This window comes from Lissotriton helveticus (genome assembly GCF_964261635.1).
Source record: "Lissotriton helveticus chromosome 1_1 unlocalized genomic scaffold, aLisHel1.1 SUPER_1_unloc_15, whole genome shotgun sequence".
NCBI lineage: Eukaryota > Metazoa > Chordata > Amphibia > Caudata > Salamandridae > Lissotriton > Lissotriton helveticus.
Window position 1 is genome coordinate 34,074 of NW_027611654.1, and position 17,454 is coordinate 51,527.

At 49.2% G+C, this 17,454-nt stretch overlaps 1 long non-coding RNA gene across 1 annotated transcript in view; it reads left to right on the forward strand.

Moving 5' to 3' along the window:
- The first annotated feature begins 3,865 nt into the window (after window positions 1-3,865).
- Window positions 3,866-17,454, forward strand: part of LOC144805583 (uncharacterized) — a 35,084-nt gene continuing 21,495 nt past the window's right edge. Inside the window, exon 1 of the long non-coding RNA XR_013605549.1 lies at window positions 3,866-3,923. This is a non-coding gene — a long non-coding RNA (uncharacterized LOC144805583). The remainder of the gene's footprint in view (window positions 3,924-17,454) is intronic.

The following is a 17,454-nucleotide window of genomic DNA, read 5'->3' on the forward strand; positions in this document are numbered from 1 at the left end:
CAGAGGAGGATAGGCCTATCCAGGCACTCAGTGGGGGTGAGGCCTGTCCAGGGGTCAGAGGCGGTGAGGCCTGTCCAGGGGTGCAGAGGAGGAAAGTTCAGTCCAGGGATTCAGAGGAGGTGAGGCCTGTCCAGGGGTGCAGAGGAGTCGAGGCCTGTCAATGGGGTGCAGAGGAGGAGAGGCCTGTCCAGAGTGGAGAGGAGGAGAGGCCTGTCCAGGGGTGAAGAGGAGATGAGTCCTTTTGAAGGGGGTGCAGAGGAAGTGAGGCCTGTCCAGGGGAGCAGTGTCTCTCTTTGGGGCCTGTGCATAGCGCCCCAAGGCTCAGGGCGGAGTCAGAGGCGCTGTATGGGGTGGAATGAACTCTGGGCTCCTCTGTCCTTAATGAGAATCCTTCACCGAGAGGCCTGTCCAGAGGAGGAACAGAGGAGGAGGGGCCTGTCCAGGGGTGCAGAGGAGGAGAGGCCTGTCCAGGGTGCAGAGGAGGTGAGGCCTGTCCAGGGGTGCAGACGAGGTGAGGCCTATCCAGGGGAGCAGAGGACGTGAGGCCTGTCCAGGGATGCAGAGGAGGTGAGGCCTGTCCAGGGGTGCAGAGGAGTAGAGTCCTGTCCAGGGAAGCAGAAGACATGAGGCCTGTCCAGGTGTCAGAGGAGGAGAGGCATGTCCAGGTATGAAAGAGGAGGTAACTCCAGTCCAAGGGGGTGCAGAGGAGGAGAGGCCTGTCCAGGGGTGCAGAGGAGGTGAGGCCAGTCCAGGGGTGCAGAGGAGATGAGGCCTGTCCAGCGGTGCAGAGGAGGTGAGGGCTGTCCAGGGGTGCAGAGGAGGAGAAGCCTATCCAGGGGTGCAGACGAGAGGCCTGTCCAGGGGTGCTGAGGAGGTGAGGCCTCTCCAGGGGTGCAGAGGAGGTGAGTCCTGTCCAAGGGAGTGCAGAGGAGGAGAGGCATGTCCAGGAGTGTAGACCAGGTAAGGCCTGTCCAGGGGTGCAGAGGAGAGGCCTGTCCAGGGGTGCAGAGGAGGTGAGACCTGTCCACGGGTGTAGGGGAGGTGAGGCCTGTCCCGGAGGATTAGTGGAGGTGAGGCCTGTCCATGGGTAGCAGAGGAGGTGAGGCCTGTCCTGGGGTACAGAGGAGGGGAGGCCTGTCCAGGGGTGCAGAGGATGTGAGGTCTGTCCTGAGGGGTGCAGAGAAGATCCCTCTCCAGCGGGAACTGGGGAGGTGAGATCTATGCAGGGGGTGCAGAGGAGGTGAGTCCTGTCCAGGGGGAGGAGAGGAGGTGAGGCCTTTCCAGGAGGAGCAGAGCAGGTGAGGCCTGTCCATGGGTAGCAGAGGAGGTGTGGCCTGTCCTGGGGGCAGAGGAGGTGAGGCCTGTCTAGGGGGTGCACAGGAGGTAAGGCCTGTCCTGGGATACAGAGGAGGTGAGTCCTGTCCAGGGGGAGGAGAGGAGGTGAGGCCTTTCCAGGAGGAGCAGAGCAGGTGAGGCCTGTCCATGGGTAGCAGAGGAGGTGTGGCCTGTCCTGGGGGCAGAGGAGGTGAGGCCTGTCTAGGGGGTGCACAGGAGGTAAGGCCTGTCCTGGGATACAGAGGGGAGAGGCCTGTCCAGGGGTGCAGAGGATGTGAGGTCTGTCCTGAGGGGTGCAGAGAAGATGCCTCTCCAGCGGGAGCTGGGGAGGTGTGGCCTATCCAGGGGGTGCAGACAAGGTTACGCCTGTCCAGGGGGGTCCAGATTTGGTAAGGCCTGTCCAGGTGTGCAGAGGAGGCGAGGCCTGTCCTGGGGAGAAGAGGAGGAGAGGCCTGTCTAGGAGTGCAGAGGAGGAGAGGCCTCTCCAGGTGGTCTGACGAGGAGAGGCCTATCCAGGAGTGCAGAGGAGGAAAGACTTTTCCAGGGGTGCATGAGAGCTGAGGCCTGTCCAGGGGTGCAGAGGAGGCGAGGCCTGTCCAGGGGTGCAGTGTCTTTCTTCAGGGAATGTGCATAGCGCCCCGAGACTCAGGGCGGAGTCAGAGGTGCTGGATGGGGTGGAATGAACTCCGGGCTCCTCTGTCCTTAATGATAATCCTTCACCGATAGGTCTGTCCAGAGGAGGGGCAGAGGAGGAGGGGCCTGTCCAGGGGTGCAGAGGAGGTAAGGCCTGTCCAGGGGTCCAGAAGAGGTGAGGTATGTCCAGGGGTACAGAGGAGGTGAGGCCTGCCCAGGGGTGCAGAGAAAGTGAGGCCTGTCCAGGGGTCCAGAAGAGGTGAGGTCTGTCCAGGGGTGCAGAGGAGAAGATGCCTGTCCCGGGTGCAGAGGAGAAGAGGCCTGTCCAGGGTGCAGAGGAGGTGAGGCCTGTTCAGGGGTGCAGAGGAGATGAGGCTTGTCCAGGGGGCAGAGGACGCGATGCCTGTCCAGGGGTGCAGAGGAAGCGAGGCCTGTCCAGGGGTGCAGAGCAGGTGAAGCCTGTCTAGGGGTGCAGAGGAGGAGAGGCCTGTCCAGGGGTGCAGAGGCGGTGAGGCCAGTCCAGGGGTGCCGAGGAGGTGAGGCCTGTCCAGGGCTGCAGAGGAGGTGAGGCCTGTCTAGGGGTGCAGAGGAGGTGAGTCCAGTCCTGGGGGAGCAGAGGAGGTGAGGCCTGTCTAGGGCGAGCAGTGGAGTTGAGGCCTGTCCAGGAGGAGCATAGGAGGTGAGGCCTGTCCTGGGGGCAGTGGAGGTGAGGCCTGTCCAGTAGGATTAGTGGAGGTGAGGCCTGTCCAGGAGGAGAAGAGGAGATGAAGCCTGTCCATGGGTAGCAGAGGAGGTGAGGCCTGTCCTGGGATACAGAGGAGGGGAGGCCTGTCCATGGGTGCAGAGGATGTGAGGTCTGTCCTGAGGGGTGCAGAGAAGATGTCTCTCCAGCGGGAACTGGGGAGGTGAGGCCTATCCAGGGGGTGCAGAGGAGGTGAGTTCTGTCCAGGGGGAGTTGAGGAGGTGAGGCCTGTCCAGGAGGAGCAGAGCAGGTGAGGCCTGTCCATGTGTAGCAGAGATGGGGAGGCCTGTCCTGGGGGCAGATGAGGTGAGGCCTGTCTAGGAGGTGCACAGGAGGTAAGGCCTGTCCTTGGATACAGAGGAGGAGAGGCCTGTCCAGGGGTGCAGAGGATGTGAGGTCTGTCCTGAGGGGTGCAGAGAAGATGCCTCTCCAGGCGGAGCTGGGGAGGTGAGGCCTATCCAGGGGGTGCAGACAAGGTTAGGCCTGTCCAGGGTGTCCAGATTTGGTGAGGCCTGTCCAGGTGTGCAGAGGATGTGAGGCCTGTCCTGGGGGTGCAGAGGAGGTGATGCCTGTCCAGGGGGTGCAGAGGAGGTGAGGCCTGTTGTCAAGGGCTTTGTTTACTGACAGTGCAAACACTCCCAGGAGTAGAATGATGAGATTTTTTAAATTCCACCACTGGTTTTCCCACAGCCACCAACTGAAGAGTTAACTAGTGGCTGTGCGAACCCAGCAAGGGGAAAGGGGAATGGGACAGAGAAGAGACTGCCTGACCTTTGGGCTCTTCCACTCTACTTCTTCCTTTCTGCCTTACTCCGTTGTATTCCTTCCTTCCTCCCTCTCTATCTTTAAGCATGAGTAGAAATCGCTGTAAAAGAAAAGCACACCATTACTAATTTCCTTCAATTCCTTCTCCACTTTCTTACTCTCTCTCTCTCTCTCTCTCTCTATTTCCTTACCCAGCGTACCGATGGCTTTTGCTCCTCATCTATTCTTCAATATAAGTATTTTATTCTTTAGTAACCTGCATTATATACAACATTTTAGCACCCTTTTAACTCTGTGAGTTCATTTATTCTTTTTCACTCATTCGTTCATTCACTCTCTGCCTTACTTTCTTATCTTCTGAATTCTTCTTACTTCTCCCTTAGGAACCTTCTGAAGCCTCCGCCATCAACCAAACAACGAAGAAATCAGGAACTGAAGTATTCAATGGGTAAGTATTAATTCTTCTCTTTACATATTTTTTTATATTTACTTTAAATTGGTATTTCTCTCTAGTTCTAAATTACCTAACTAACTAACCAATGCACCGAAGCGCTCTAACTGCGCTTAAGCCTGGCACAAAACTGCACTATTTCTATCTAACTAGACTACAGAAAATCCGTTGGTAAGTGCGTGGTTCTAAAATCAACCGGCGCACTTCACAGCTTGTCTAGACCTGGCACCCGTGTCCAAGATAACAGTATTAGGCCGGCAACTTCCACCGCGGTCCTCCCTGTTGGTAGTACAGGGGAGAATGCCCGGTTCCACAGTATAATCACCCGCGACCTTTTGCGAGCGGGTGAACTTTACAATGCCGGTTCAATGGCAGATTGCGGGACAAAGAAGAGCTTTGATTCCTTTTTCCTGCACCCTGACAGTACCCCCTCGCAAGGTTAAGCCTCCGGGCTGAGGTTTGTGAGGATTTTACAAGTGAAAAATCTTAGTTAATCAGGGAGCATGAACATCTGATTGTTCCACCCACGACCTATCCTCTGGGCCAAAACCCTTCCAGTCTACAAGATAGAAGATTTTCCCTCGAATGGACTTTGAAACTAGGATTGTTTTAACTTCAAATTCTTCTTGTCCTTCCACTAAAATAGGTTCTCTGTTTCTCAATTCTTTCAAATGGGGTGAAACCTTTTTAAGATGGGAAACATGAAACACTGGGTGTTTTTTATTAGCTGTGTTGGTAGTTTTAGTTTGAAAGTCATTGGATTCACTTGCTCCACAAGAAATGGACCTATAAATCGGGTTTGAAAATTTCTATTTTCTTTAAGCTTTAGGTTTCTTGTGCTTAACCAAACCCTGTCCCCTGTACTCAAATCTAGTTCATGTCTTCTTTTTTTATCTGCACTTTGCTTGTAGCGTTCCTTAGCTTTCATTAAGTTCTTGGTGGGAGACTCGTGTACCTTGCTAAGATGCTGTACAAAGTTTTGTGCTGCAGACACCGACACTTCTTTAGAGGAATTTGGATGCCTTCCATAATTCAAGTAGAAAGGGGAAAAAACAGTATAGGCATTCTTAGCATTATTATGTGCAAACTCTGCGTTCCAAAGAAGATCAGGCCACTCTCCCTCTTGATCCAAGAGAAACAGTATGAGATACTTTTCTAACTCTTGATTGGCCTTTCAGATAGACCATCTGTTTGTGGATTAAAACTCGTTGAATAACGTGTCTCAATTCCCAAACCCCTTGTGTAAGCCTTCCAAAAATGGGATAGAAATTGAGATCCACGATCTGTGATCAAAACCTTTGGAATGCCATGTATCTTAATAACACTTTGATTGAATTGTGTGACTATTTGTTTTGCAGATGACTTCCCTTTCAGTGCAACAAAATGCTCCATTTTTGAGAAGGTGTCTTCTATGACTAATACTGAACTAAGGGCCAGATGTAGGAGCCATAATACCGGTCGGAAACGGCCGATTTTGGCCGTTTCCGACCGGTATTAGGGTTTTCAGATGTAGTGCATGCATTTACAGAATCGGTATTTTACCGATTCTGTATTTACCGATTCGGTAAAATTACCGAATCGGTAAATACAAACTCGGTAAAATACCGATTCTGTAAATGCAGATGTAGCTGGCACATGTCAGAGTGCCACAGGGCTTTAAGAATCGGTATTTTACAACCCAATCCAATTGGGTGGTAAAATACTGAATCCAGGTGTGCATGCACATGTGTGCATGCACACCTGTGCCATGTGACACACAGGCATGCCCTTAGGGCATGTATGTGTGCCACATGGCACACATGCCTGAATTTGGGGTGCTAGAGGGTGTCAAAGTGACACCCCCTGCACCCTTGCAACATTCGGTATTTACCGAATCGGTAAATACCGATTCGGTAATGCCCATTGATTCCTATGGGCTTCAATGCCCATAGGAATCAATGGCCATTACCGAATCAGTATTTACCGATTCGGTAAATACCGATTCTTACAGAATCGGTAATTCAATTACCGATTCTACCTAAATTTTCCCCCTTCTATTTTACCGATTCATAAATACCGAATTGGTAAAATTCGGTATTTATGAATCGGTAAAACAGACTTACCTACATCTGGCCCTAAATCCCTGACTAGAACGCAATTCAACAATCAAATCCATAGTCACAGTGTGCCAGGGAAATGGTGGGGTAGGCAAAGGTCTCAATAAACCCTGAGGAGTCAGCTTATCTGTCTTCCCCATTGCACAAATCTCACAGCCTTCCACATAAACTCGAACATCTTTGGACAACCCTGGCCACCAAAACTGTTTCCTTAACAACTCCTCGTTTGATGGATTCCACGGTGACAAGCCAATGGACTGTCATGACAGTCGATCAATGCTTGTTGTTGAAGTTATTTGACTGGTAAGTACAAGGCCTTGGAATGAAACGGTAATCCATCAACAATTTTTCGAGTTGACTCCTTCTCTGCCCAGGTCCGCATTTCTTCAGAAGTTAGGGCTTCATTGACCTTGTCTACGAGAGTTTTCTCACTAGTGGCTCCAATGATCTTAGTTTCAGGAACTATCTTTTGATCTCTGTTAGATTTGGGGGTCTCTGGTTGGCACAGGTAGGTACTTGTGACAAGCAGGGACCCTCTCCTCTAGTCAGGACAAGGGGATTACTCTCCTAAAATAACCCCTGCTCACCCTCTAGGTAGCTTGGCATGAGCAGTCAAGACTTATTTCAGAGGCGTTGTAAGTTAAGCAGTTGTGACCACATACAGTAACCCAGTGACAACACTACAAATGGACACCACACAGGTTTTATATAAAAAAATAAGTAGACTTTATATAGAGTTACCACAAGACCATAAACGACAAAACTACACACTATGATTACTTTAAGATGGTAGATTTAAGCTTAATTCAGTTCAGTTCTTAGATGCAACACTCTAGCGTCAATGTACCTTAGGTTGCGTTGCGCTTCCACGACAAGCAATGTCGCAGCGATGGGAAATGTGACAAAGTTCAGGTGCCAAGAAATAAAGACGTGAAGATCTTCCAGATGAAGCACGCTTCTCGGGGATGTGAGAAGTTCTCGGTTAGATGCATGGACTACAGCGGCAACATCCAAGATGCGACGGCAGCAGCTCCAGCGGCGACGCTCTTCTCCCACGATGCGTGGAGCTTCCACACGATGCGACAACTACAGCGGCGAAATCCAAGATGCGACGGCAGCAGCTCCGACGGCGGCGCGCTTCTCGGGGGATGCGAGGTGCTCTTGGTCGATGCAGTACAATGCAACAGTTCCAGTGGCGACACCCTCCTTCGGAGTTGCGACAGCAGGCACAGCGACGGCAACACGCTCCGACCTCATTGCAAGAATCTTCTCCTGATGCGTTGCAGTGCATCAACTACAGCGGCGACACCCTCCTTCGGAGTTGCGACGGCGACACAATTCCACTTCGTTTCGGCACGCTTCTCTCCGATGCGGTGCAGTGCGAGAGTTCCAGTGGCGACACCCTCCTTCGGAGTTGCGACGGCAGGCACAGCGACGGCAACACGCTTCTTCTCGTTGAGTCGCGCTTCCAGCTCCTTGCGACACGCAGTTCCTCAGAAGGCCCGAAACAGCAGCAGGCACTTCCACAAAAACTCTGGGGAGCTGGAGGTTGAAGTCTGTTGTCCCTGAGACTTCAGCAGGAGGCTAGCTCTTTTCCAAGCCCTTGGAGATTCTTCACAAGTTGAAAGCAAAGTACACAAAGTTCCTTTCTCCTTCCTTGTGCAGTCAGGCAACCACTGCGGGCCAATCCCCCAAGCAGCACTTCAGCTTGGGAATAGTCTCTCCTCAGTTTCTTCAGGTTCCTCTCCTCAGTAAAGGTTTCTTCTTGTAGTCCAAATTGATCTAATTCCATGGGATCAGGGTCCCAATATTTATACCCCAAAATCCTTTGTTCTCTGAGTGGAGACGGGCCTTTGCCCAATCCAAACCAGTTCTGAAGCTCTCTGTTTACCAGACTTCTCCTTTCCTTTCACAGTGCAGGGCATGCATATCAGACGCCGCACAGGAGGGGGAGCCAGCATTGTGGAAGGCAAGTGCAGTCCTGGAGCACTTTGTTTACATGACTCCTTCTCTTCTTTCAGTGTGCAGGGCAGAGACATCAGCCGCTCCCCAGGAGGTGGAGCCAGCATTGTGGAAGGCAGGCACAACCCTATTCAGAGTTCAGGTGCAATTCCTCCCTCCCATCTAGATGCAGATCTCTCTATTCACCACTGGGTGACTCATCCTGTCTCTTGGAAGCCCCCAGCCCTGTCACTCACAAAACCAGACAAAGGAATACACAAACTAGCAGAGGCAGGTTTGAATAGTTAGACAAGCAAATACCTACTTTCTAAAAGTGGTATTTGCAAACAGAGAATATTAAAATAACCTTCACTAAAAGATGTGTTTTATTATTCTGAGTTCAGGCATACTATTACTAAACTCAATTTTCTACCATGTTCTTGGGGTCGGTTAGGATTATAAAATGTAACAAGTCTAACAGCCCATTCCGGCCAATGGAGAACAGGTAGCCTTGCAATAGTGAAAAACGAAAATGGTTGTAATTCACTATTAGGACATGCCACACATATCAGGGCTTGCTCTACCTTATACTTACAATGCACCCTGCCTACCTTAATATTGAAAACAGGTAAAGACCCAGCTGAGTGTGGATCATACCGCCTAATCTCGCTTCTCAACAACGATTACAAAATCTTTACTTCAATCTTGGCTGAGAGATTGGGAAGCGAGATTGGCACAATTATCCACCCTGATCAAAAGGGATTTATTAGGGGCCGGCAATTGGCCGACCTAACCTATGACTTGGTGGGAGCTGTGGATATTGCCTCAACTTTCGGTCTACCCCTGGCCATCATGACCCTAGATGCTACTAAAGCATTTGATAGGGTAAACTGGGAATATTTAAACTTAATTATGAAAAAATACCATCTGGGCCCTAAGTTTTGCAGGGCTATAAGTTTATTATACAATAATCCTAGAGCATCCCTATTAATTAATGGTACACGGACCACTCCTTTCAAAATTAGTCGAGGAACAAGGCAGGGCTGTCCCTTATCCCCACTTCTTTTTAATTTGTATGTGGAACCATTTGCTCAGTCAATTAGGGAGGATACTAATATACCACATTTTAATTTTTCGGGTTGGGAAAAAAAGATTGGTTTGTACGCCGATGATATAATTATTTATACAACTGATCCTGCGTTGGCATTTCCAATTATTATAAAGAGAGCGGAGGACTTCGGTAGATTTTCAGGATATGAAATTAACGCAGGGAAAACCGAAATTATGGTCTGGAACATTCAAAATCTTCAGCTTCCGATAAAATCTTCGTTGAGGTATCTGGGAATTACAATTACTAAAGAGTTAGAACATCTGGCCCAAAACAATTTAGCTCGTATTTCTCGAGAATCTCAAACCTTGATGAAAGCTTGGTCCTTTCTCCCGCTTACCATCTATGGGAGAACCAGCTTGATAAAAATGAGTATCCTCCCGAAATTTACTTTTATTTTTAATTCCATCCCGTTATCTTTTGACACTAAACAGCTTGTAAAATGTCAGCAAAATATCAATTCATTTGTTTGGGGGTATAAATCCAGCAGATTATCCTGGAAAAAACTGAGAAGGAGAAGAGAAAAAGGAGGGCTCGCACTGCCAGACCTAGAATATTACTCCTGGGCATTCCATCTGACCCACTCTAGGATGTTGCTTAAGATTCCTTGGGAAAATGCAAATGGGCTTATGTATAAGGCTATGCTAATAGGTTCGGACCTTCCTGTGAACGGATTCCTCTTCAAGTTCGGGCACCAGAAGTTCTTCAAAAAAATTAGATTAAAAACATTATCAGGCACTGCAAAAGAATGGTTTCGAATAAAATCTAAGATTGGGATAGGTTACCTATCCAAACATGCCCCGATTTGGGATTTACCGGGATTAACATCACAAGAAGCCAACATAGTTAAAAGAGTTTTGTTAGATGCGGATATCACACAGTGGGGCGATATACTGGTGGAAAGATCAATCATAAGCTGGGATATTTTCAATCTTAAGGTAACATCACCACTCTCTTGGTTAGTATATTTGCAATTAAGTAGCTGGCTTCGGGCTCAAACTAAGAAGAAAGCAATGATGGGCGAGGAGAGCTTGTTAGAAAACACCCTAGTTGAAAGACCTCCTGGGAAAAAGGAAGTAGCACTTTTTTACTGGCATATCATAGAGGATGGAGAGAGAGACCTCAACCTACCGGAAAAACTCTGGGGTGCGGAGGGGGAATCACATATGGAGGACACATGGGAGGAATCTTTTCTCCTTCTCTATAAAATTATCAAGCCTGCATGGTTGCGGCGCAACCACTTTTATACACTTCATAGAGCATATTATTCTCCTAAACGCTTGTCAAAATTTCAACCAGGGAAGTGCTGTTCCAAATGCTCTCTTCCAGCTGCCTCGGACCTCCACATGTTTTGGGAATGCCCGAACATTGCTACTTTCTGGAACGAAGTTAGAGCAACACTTGAATCTATTCTTGGCTTATCTATCCGGTGCTCATGGCTTTTGATCATTTTTGGAACCAACGATAACATCAAGGGACTAGAGAGAGAATTTCTGTTTTACGCCATTTTAATGGCAAGAAGGGAGATCTGCAAAAATTGGATAAGCATAAACCCCCCAACACATGCAGAGTGGCTGTCCTCATTATATGTAATATCAAAGCAGGACTTATCCAGAACATGTAGCCCCCGATCATTGAGATTTTGGGATTTTTTGGTCAATTGGAAAAGGGACAGCTAGCCAACCCCGGGTTTTTTTTTTTTTTTTTTTTTTTTTTCTTTCCCCGGGTCCGATGATTAGGCCTAAAATCTCCTTGTCCAAAGGGAGGCACAGTACAGATATTGGACAACTGGTCAAACTGGCCTGAAGGGAGAAGGTTCGTCCAAGCTCTGCAGGTGACATCGGGGCGGACTTTCGGTGTACTGGGAGGTCATTGTTGGGCTTCGCGGTGCTGAGTAGAGAGCTGCCCCGATGGCTATGCGGTTAGGAGCACAATTGGACCGATCCAAGTGCTAATGAGGACAAAAAAAAAACAAAAAAAAAGAAGAAAAAAAAATGCACCCTGCCTACCTTAGGGGTATCTGATCTGAAGAAAAGGGAAGGTTTAGGGACTGGCAAGTGGGTGCACTTGCCCAGTCAGCATGACAGTACCAGACTGCACACAGGCTCTGCAATGGCAGACCTTAGACACATTTTACATGGCTGCTTCTGTGGGTGGCACAACCAGTGCTGCAAGCCCACCAGCAGCATTTGGATTTACACGCCCTGGGCACACTTAGTGCACTAGACTAGGGTCTGATAAGTAAACCAAATAGCCAAACATGGAACCACTGATTAATACATTAATTTATAATAGGGAGAGCATATGCACCACATGTTTTGCTCTGAGATGGTAATGTTGCCATTCTTGGAAGTTTAGGTCAAGAGATGCTACAAGGGACTTATTTGAAGCTAATTTGCATTCATTTATGAGTCGTACAAATGTAACGCACTCTTGTGTATCCACAGGATAACCGTCTTATGTCAACTGTAACTAATATTAACGGAAGGCAAAAAGAACATATAGAGCAAGAATCGTATTTAGTATTCAAAAAATTCTTTATACTGCAACAAAAAGTAGGGAGACAACTACAAATGAAATAGGGCAGAGAAGTCATGAACAGAGATAAATCAAATTTTCACTACAGTTCATAACAAAAAACATCAACTCCAGATATTCAAAAACACAACCAAAATTAATTAATAAACAAGGTTGTGGATTGGTGACAGAGCAACGTAACAGGAGATGATGGAGTGTCGACGTTTCGGTCTAGGTAGCAGTCGTCAGATAGACCATCATCAGGACGGTGTTTTTCTATGCAGGAAAAACTCCCTTGAATCCTAAGTTGGACCTTATGTGGGCACGAAAGCGGCGGTATCAATGGCAACAGCAATAACGTGTGGCAAGGGTCGTTTTCCAAACAACTGAAGACGACGCGCCCATATGCCGGTTCACACTAGCGAAAGAACATCCGACTTTAAGCCTTCACGTGAAATCCGACTATTAATCATAGTGCGCTTTGCCTAATTTCAAGTTGAGGCTCCGTGTAGGACACCCTTGCCACACGTTATTGCTGTTGCCATTGATACCGCCGCTTTCGTGCCCACATAAGGTCCAACTTAGGATTCAAGGGAGTTTTTCCTGCATAGAAAAACACCGTCCTGATGATGGTCTATCTGACGACTGCTACCTAGACCGAAACGTCGACACTCCATCATCTCCTGTTACGTTGCTCTGTCACCAATCCACAACCTTGTTTATTAATTAATTTTGGTTGTGTTTTTGAATATCTGGAGTTGATGTTTTTTGTTATGAACTGTAGTGAAAATTTGATTTATCTCTGTTCATGACTTCTCTGCCCTATTTCATTTGTAGTTGTCTCCCTACTTTTTGTTGCAGTATAAAGAATTTTTTGAATACTAAATACGATTCTTGCTCTATATGTTCTTTTTGCCTTCCGTTAATATTAGTTACAGTTGACATAAGACGGTTATCCTGTGGATACACAAGAGTGCGTTACATTTGTACGACTCATAAATGAATGCAAATTAGCTTCAAATAAGTCCCTTGTAGCATCTCTTGACCTAAACTACTTTGTGCCCAAGCCTACAAGGGTTTATTGGGTTTCCCCTGCCTTTAACAGCCATTCTTGGAAGGCATCTTTGAAAGCAAGGAGTTCTTTATCTGAAATAGTATCAGTTATTTCCGCTGGTTGCAATTTTCTAGAGTAATATGCCACCGGATTCAACTGTTCGGTCTCTTAGTGTCTCTGTGAAAGTACCCCTCTGATGGCCTGTTCAGAAGCATCAGTCTCTAGGTAAAACGGTTGGGTAGGATACGCATGCAGCAGAATTGGCGCAGTGGAAAAACTCTTCTTTAAGAACTGGAAAGCATCTTCTGCCTCGGCCGACTATTAAAAAGGTACTCCTTTCCATAGCAATTTAGTAATTGGAGGTACCGTCGGGAAAAATTCTCGAATGAATCTGCGATAGAAATTTGCAAACCCGATGAAGCTCTGTATTTCATTCACTGAGGTTGGAGGAGGCCGATTTAAGATCGTCTCATTCTTTTTAGCATCCATGGTAAGACCTTCTGGGGCAATTACAAATCCCAAGAAATCCACACGTTTCACCCCAAAAGCGCATTTTTCAAGTTTTACGTAAAGCTCACTTTCCTTCAGGCAATGCAAAACTCTTTTGACCTGTTGCCGATCTTCTTCTGATGAGGAATAAATCAAAATGTTTTTGATGTAAACAATCGCGCATTGATCAATGAACTCCTTCAGGACATCATTAATGAAGTACTGGAACGCTGCAGGAGCGTTGCTCAACTGTAGGGCATCACTTGGTACTCATATAATCCATACTTTGTTCTGAATGCTGTTTTCCATTCGTCTCCACTTCTCACTCAAATTAAATGGCACACTCCCTGTAAATCTAACTTCATGAAGATTTTGGCATCTTTTAGTTGATCAAGAAAAACTGAAATCATGGAAAGGGGCGACCATTCGGTCCCCCCGAACGTATGGTGGAGTACCACGATCCCCCCAGGAAGCCATCTTGGGCGGGAGGCGAGTCTCGGCTGGTATGCCGGAAGCGGCGTAGCAGGGGCGCGCCTTTTCCCGCCCTGGAGTGGGTTGTCCTAGACACTGACGCGACCGGCCACGCCCTCGGAGGCAGGCGGGGGCGGGTTTACACCCGCCCTGAAGACGGATAAAAGGAGCAACAAGCCAAGAAAGCATCCTCTTGTTCCTGTGCTCTGAAGCTGCACCTCCCCGCTGCACGTGAGCTCGAGACGGAACGAAGAGCCAATTTTGAGCGTTGTAATCTTTCTTTTTGTCTTATAGAGATTCCGTCTGAGAATGCCCAAGAAAGTCGGAAAGCGGGTCAGCACCGATCAAATGCTCCGCATGCTCATGAAGGAGGTAGCCGATTTGAAGAAGCAGATGGCGGCTAAGGACGGGGAGGGAGGACCGAAACGGCCTTTGCCGGGAGCAGTCCCGGGTGGGAGAGGCAAGAGGTCCAGAAGAGGGGCACTCGGGGGGGAGACCCCGGTCCCCGATAGCCCACTTGAGGAGCCAACCCTGGTGCCGAAAGAGGGGAATCCGATCCCCGTGGTGGTCACCCCCGTGAACGGGGAAGATATGCCGCCCGAGTTAGCGGCACAATTGGCAGCGTGGTTGGGAAAAGATAACGAGGGCACCACGGCTGACGACGCCAGGGCAGTGATGAGGCAAATGCGGGAATCTAGGGAGGCTGCGAAGGCATCGTCTCCTGTTACCCCGCCGGTTCCGTCGGCGGAAAATGCGTCTGGTTCAGGTAAGCGGCCACTGCCGATCGCGGGGGAAGGGTCTGTACCTTCGCGGAGGGAAAAGGTGGCTCAGCATGTTCCGATGGAAATTAAGGAAAAGATTTGGGCGAATAAGTATGTGAACATTTTTTCCTTGCTTACTGATCATTATGAGATGGAGCATGTTAAGAGCCAAAAGGAGCTCATGCATCCGAGTGTTTGGCGCGCAAAAATGGCCGCCTTTAAGGTTGACGAAAACATTGGTACTTGGGGCAGAGCGTGGGGCATTTTTACCTCCATTATGGGCGAGCGCAGGCCCGAGTTGCTGACCGAGTTGCCTATTTATCAATCACGTATCATGGAGTATGCCGTAGCGTATGGGGGCAATCAGTGGTTTTGCTATGACAACCTTTTCAGAAAAGCTAAAGAACACGACCCAATTTTGACTTGGGATTGTTACGACTCCGTGTCATGGCAAAAGATGGAGAGTACAGGAATGTTGAAAGTACCATTGTTAGGGAGTAACGGGGGTGAATCTTCCCGCCAATACTCGGGGACGCCCTTTCGGACGGGTGCAGGTAACGAGTACCACTCGAAGCCGAGTGGCAACACAGGTAAAAGGGGGATTTGTTGGAATTTCAACAGAGGGAAATGTACGAGGCCCCAGGGGTCATGCAAATTCAGACATGAGTGTGGGGGGTGTGGGCAGCCATCCCATCCTGAGTCCATGTGCAGAGCCCAAACGGGTGATAACGGTGGTAAAGGAGGCGCCAAACAGGTCTGATATAGTCCGAGGGGCGCCTTTACCTACCCCGATTGATACCATGGCAATGATTCCTTGGCTCAACGAATACCCGGATCATGCTTCCGCTGGGGTGTTGCGGAACGGGTTTTCATATGGTTTCCGCATCCCAGTGGGGGATTTTCAGGGTGTAGCAAACTGTAAGAATCAACTGTCGGTCTTGCAGCATACGGCGGTGGTACAGGTGAAGATTGGGAAAGAGGTGACTCGAGGTCGTGTCGCCGGCCCTTTTGATTTGCCACCGGTTGCTAACTTTGTTTGTTCCCCTTTAGGGGTGGTCCCCAAGAAGGACCCGGGTGAGTTTCGGCTGATACATAACTTGTCAGCCCCTCGTGGTCTTTCCGTGAATGATGCGATAGACCCGGAAGTGTGTTCGGTGCGGTACGCATCTTTCGATGAGGCCGTCGCCATGTTGAATCGCCTGGGGCCCGGGGCGCTGATGGCAAAATCAGACATCGAGTCAGCGTTCCGGTTGCTCCCGGTACACCCAGACGATCAGCGTCTCCTTGGTTTCATGTTCCAGGGTCGCTATTACATGGATAGATGTATGCCAATGGGATGCTCTATATCTTGTGCCTATTTTGAAAAGTTCAGTTGTTTTCTGCAATGGGTCTTCACAAAGAAGACGGGTTTTCAACATGTTATGCATTATCTCGATGACTTTCTGTTCCTGGGGGCAGCCGGGGATCCAGAATGTGGACAGGCCTTAAATGAATTTTGTGTCTTAATGAACCATTTTGGTGTGCCATTGGCGCCAGGTAAGACTGTGGGTCCCTCGACTTGCCTTGAGTTTCTGGGGATCGAGCTCGACTCGGAGGAAGGTTGTTTTCGATTACCGAGAGAAAAAGTGTTAAAATTCAGGGCATCCCTCGAAACGTGTATTAATGAGACTAAGGTAAAACTGCATCAATTGCAACAAATGGTGGGCCAGTTGAATTTTGCCCTGAGAGTAATGCCGATGGCCCGCCCCTTTTCCCGCTCGATTGCTCAAGCCATGGTCGGCCTGAAGGAGGGTCATCACCGCACGAGGCTCTCGGCAGAGGTTCGCCAGGACATGCGCATTTGGTTGGCATTTCTGGCGGATTTCAATGGTCGAATTGTCTGGAACAAACCGGCGGTGTCCTCCGAGGAGCTGGGGCTGTGGACCGATTCGGCAGGGAGTATTGGTTTTGGGGCCATATTTGGCACACAATGGTCGGCCCAAAAATGGCCGTCATGGTGGCACGAGGACGGGCTGACGAGTAACATTGCTTTTCTAGAACTTTTCCCTATTCTGGTGGCCCTGAAAACTTGGCCTGAGGGGTTCCGGGATCACTCTGTGGTGTTCTGGTCTGATAACATGACCGTGGTTGAGTGTATCAATAGTCAGGCAGCACGATGCAAATGGATTCTGAGACTGCTCAAAGAAATTGTGTTATTGTGTATGCAATTGAATGTGCTATTTAAGGCAAGACATGTGCCGGGGGTAATGAACCAAGCGGCTGATGCGCTTTCTCGTTTCCGTATGCAGGCCTTCTGGGGTTTTCTGCCCACAGCGGACCCGGTGGCGGCACCCTTTCCCGAAGCTCTCTGGTCTCTCGGTGCCCCGAACTACAAAACCTCGTGGGAGAGAGTTTAGCACCCAGGACGAGGAAGGCATATGAAGGGGCGTTCCGTTCCTATTGGGCCTTTTTGGGGGCTGCTAGGGGGGAGCTTTGGGGCCAGGAAGAGTTTGTAGTAAAATTTCTGCTGTCTTTACATCAGGCAGGCAAATCAGTAGCTACGGCCCAGAGGCATCGGGCCGCCATTTCCTTTATGGCAAGGGCTCATGGGATCCAGGACCCAACAGCGTCTTTCGTGGTGCAAAAAGCGCTACGTGGGTGGCAACGCCTTGAGGGTCGCAGAGCAGATGTGAGGCACCCGATAGGTCTGGATAGGTTGGCCCTGTTATTATCCGTACTCCCTGCAACATGTTCATCCCAGTATGAAACAGTGTTATTCCGAGCCGCTTTTGCGCTAGCATTCCATGGGGCTATGCGGGTAAGCGAACTAGTGGCGAAGAACAAGCAGGATACGATGGGGGGACTGTGCCGAGAGCACATTCAGGTCAAAGGGGAGACGATATCTGTCTCGTTTGTCAGGTCCAAAACCGATCAGGGTGCGATTGGGGACTGCATAATCATACAGAGGATTCCCGGGTCTTCCATATGCCCGGTTGCTTGCGTGGAGGAATATTTAGCACTGAGGGTGGCATCATGGGGGGGGACCTTGTTGAGACACGCTGATACCACCCCACTGACGAGGTTTCAGTTCCAGCGGGTGCTTGCGATGTCG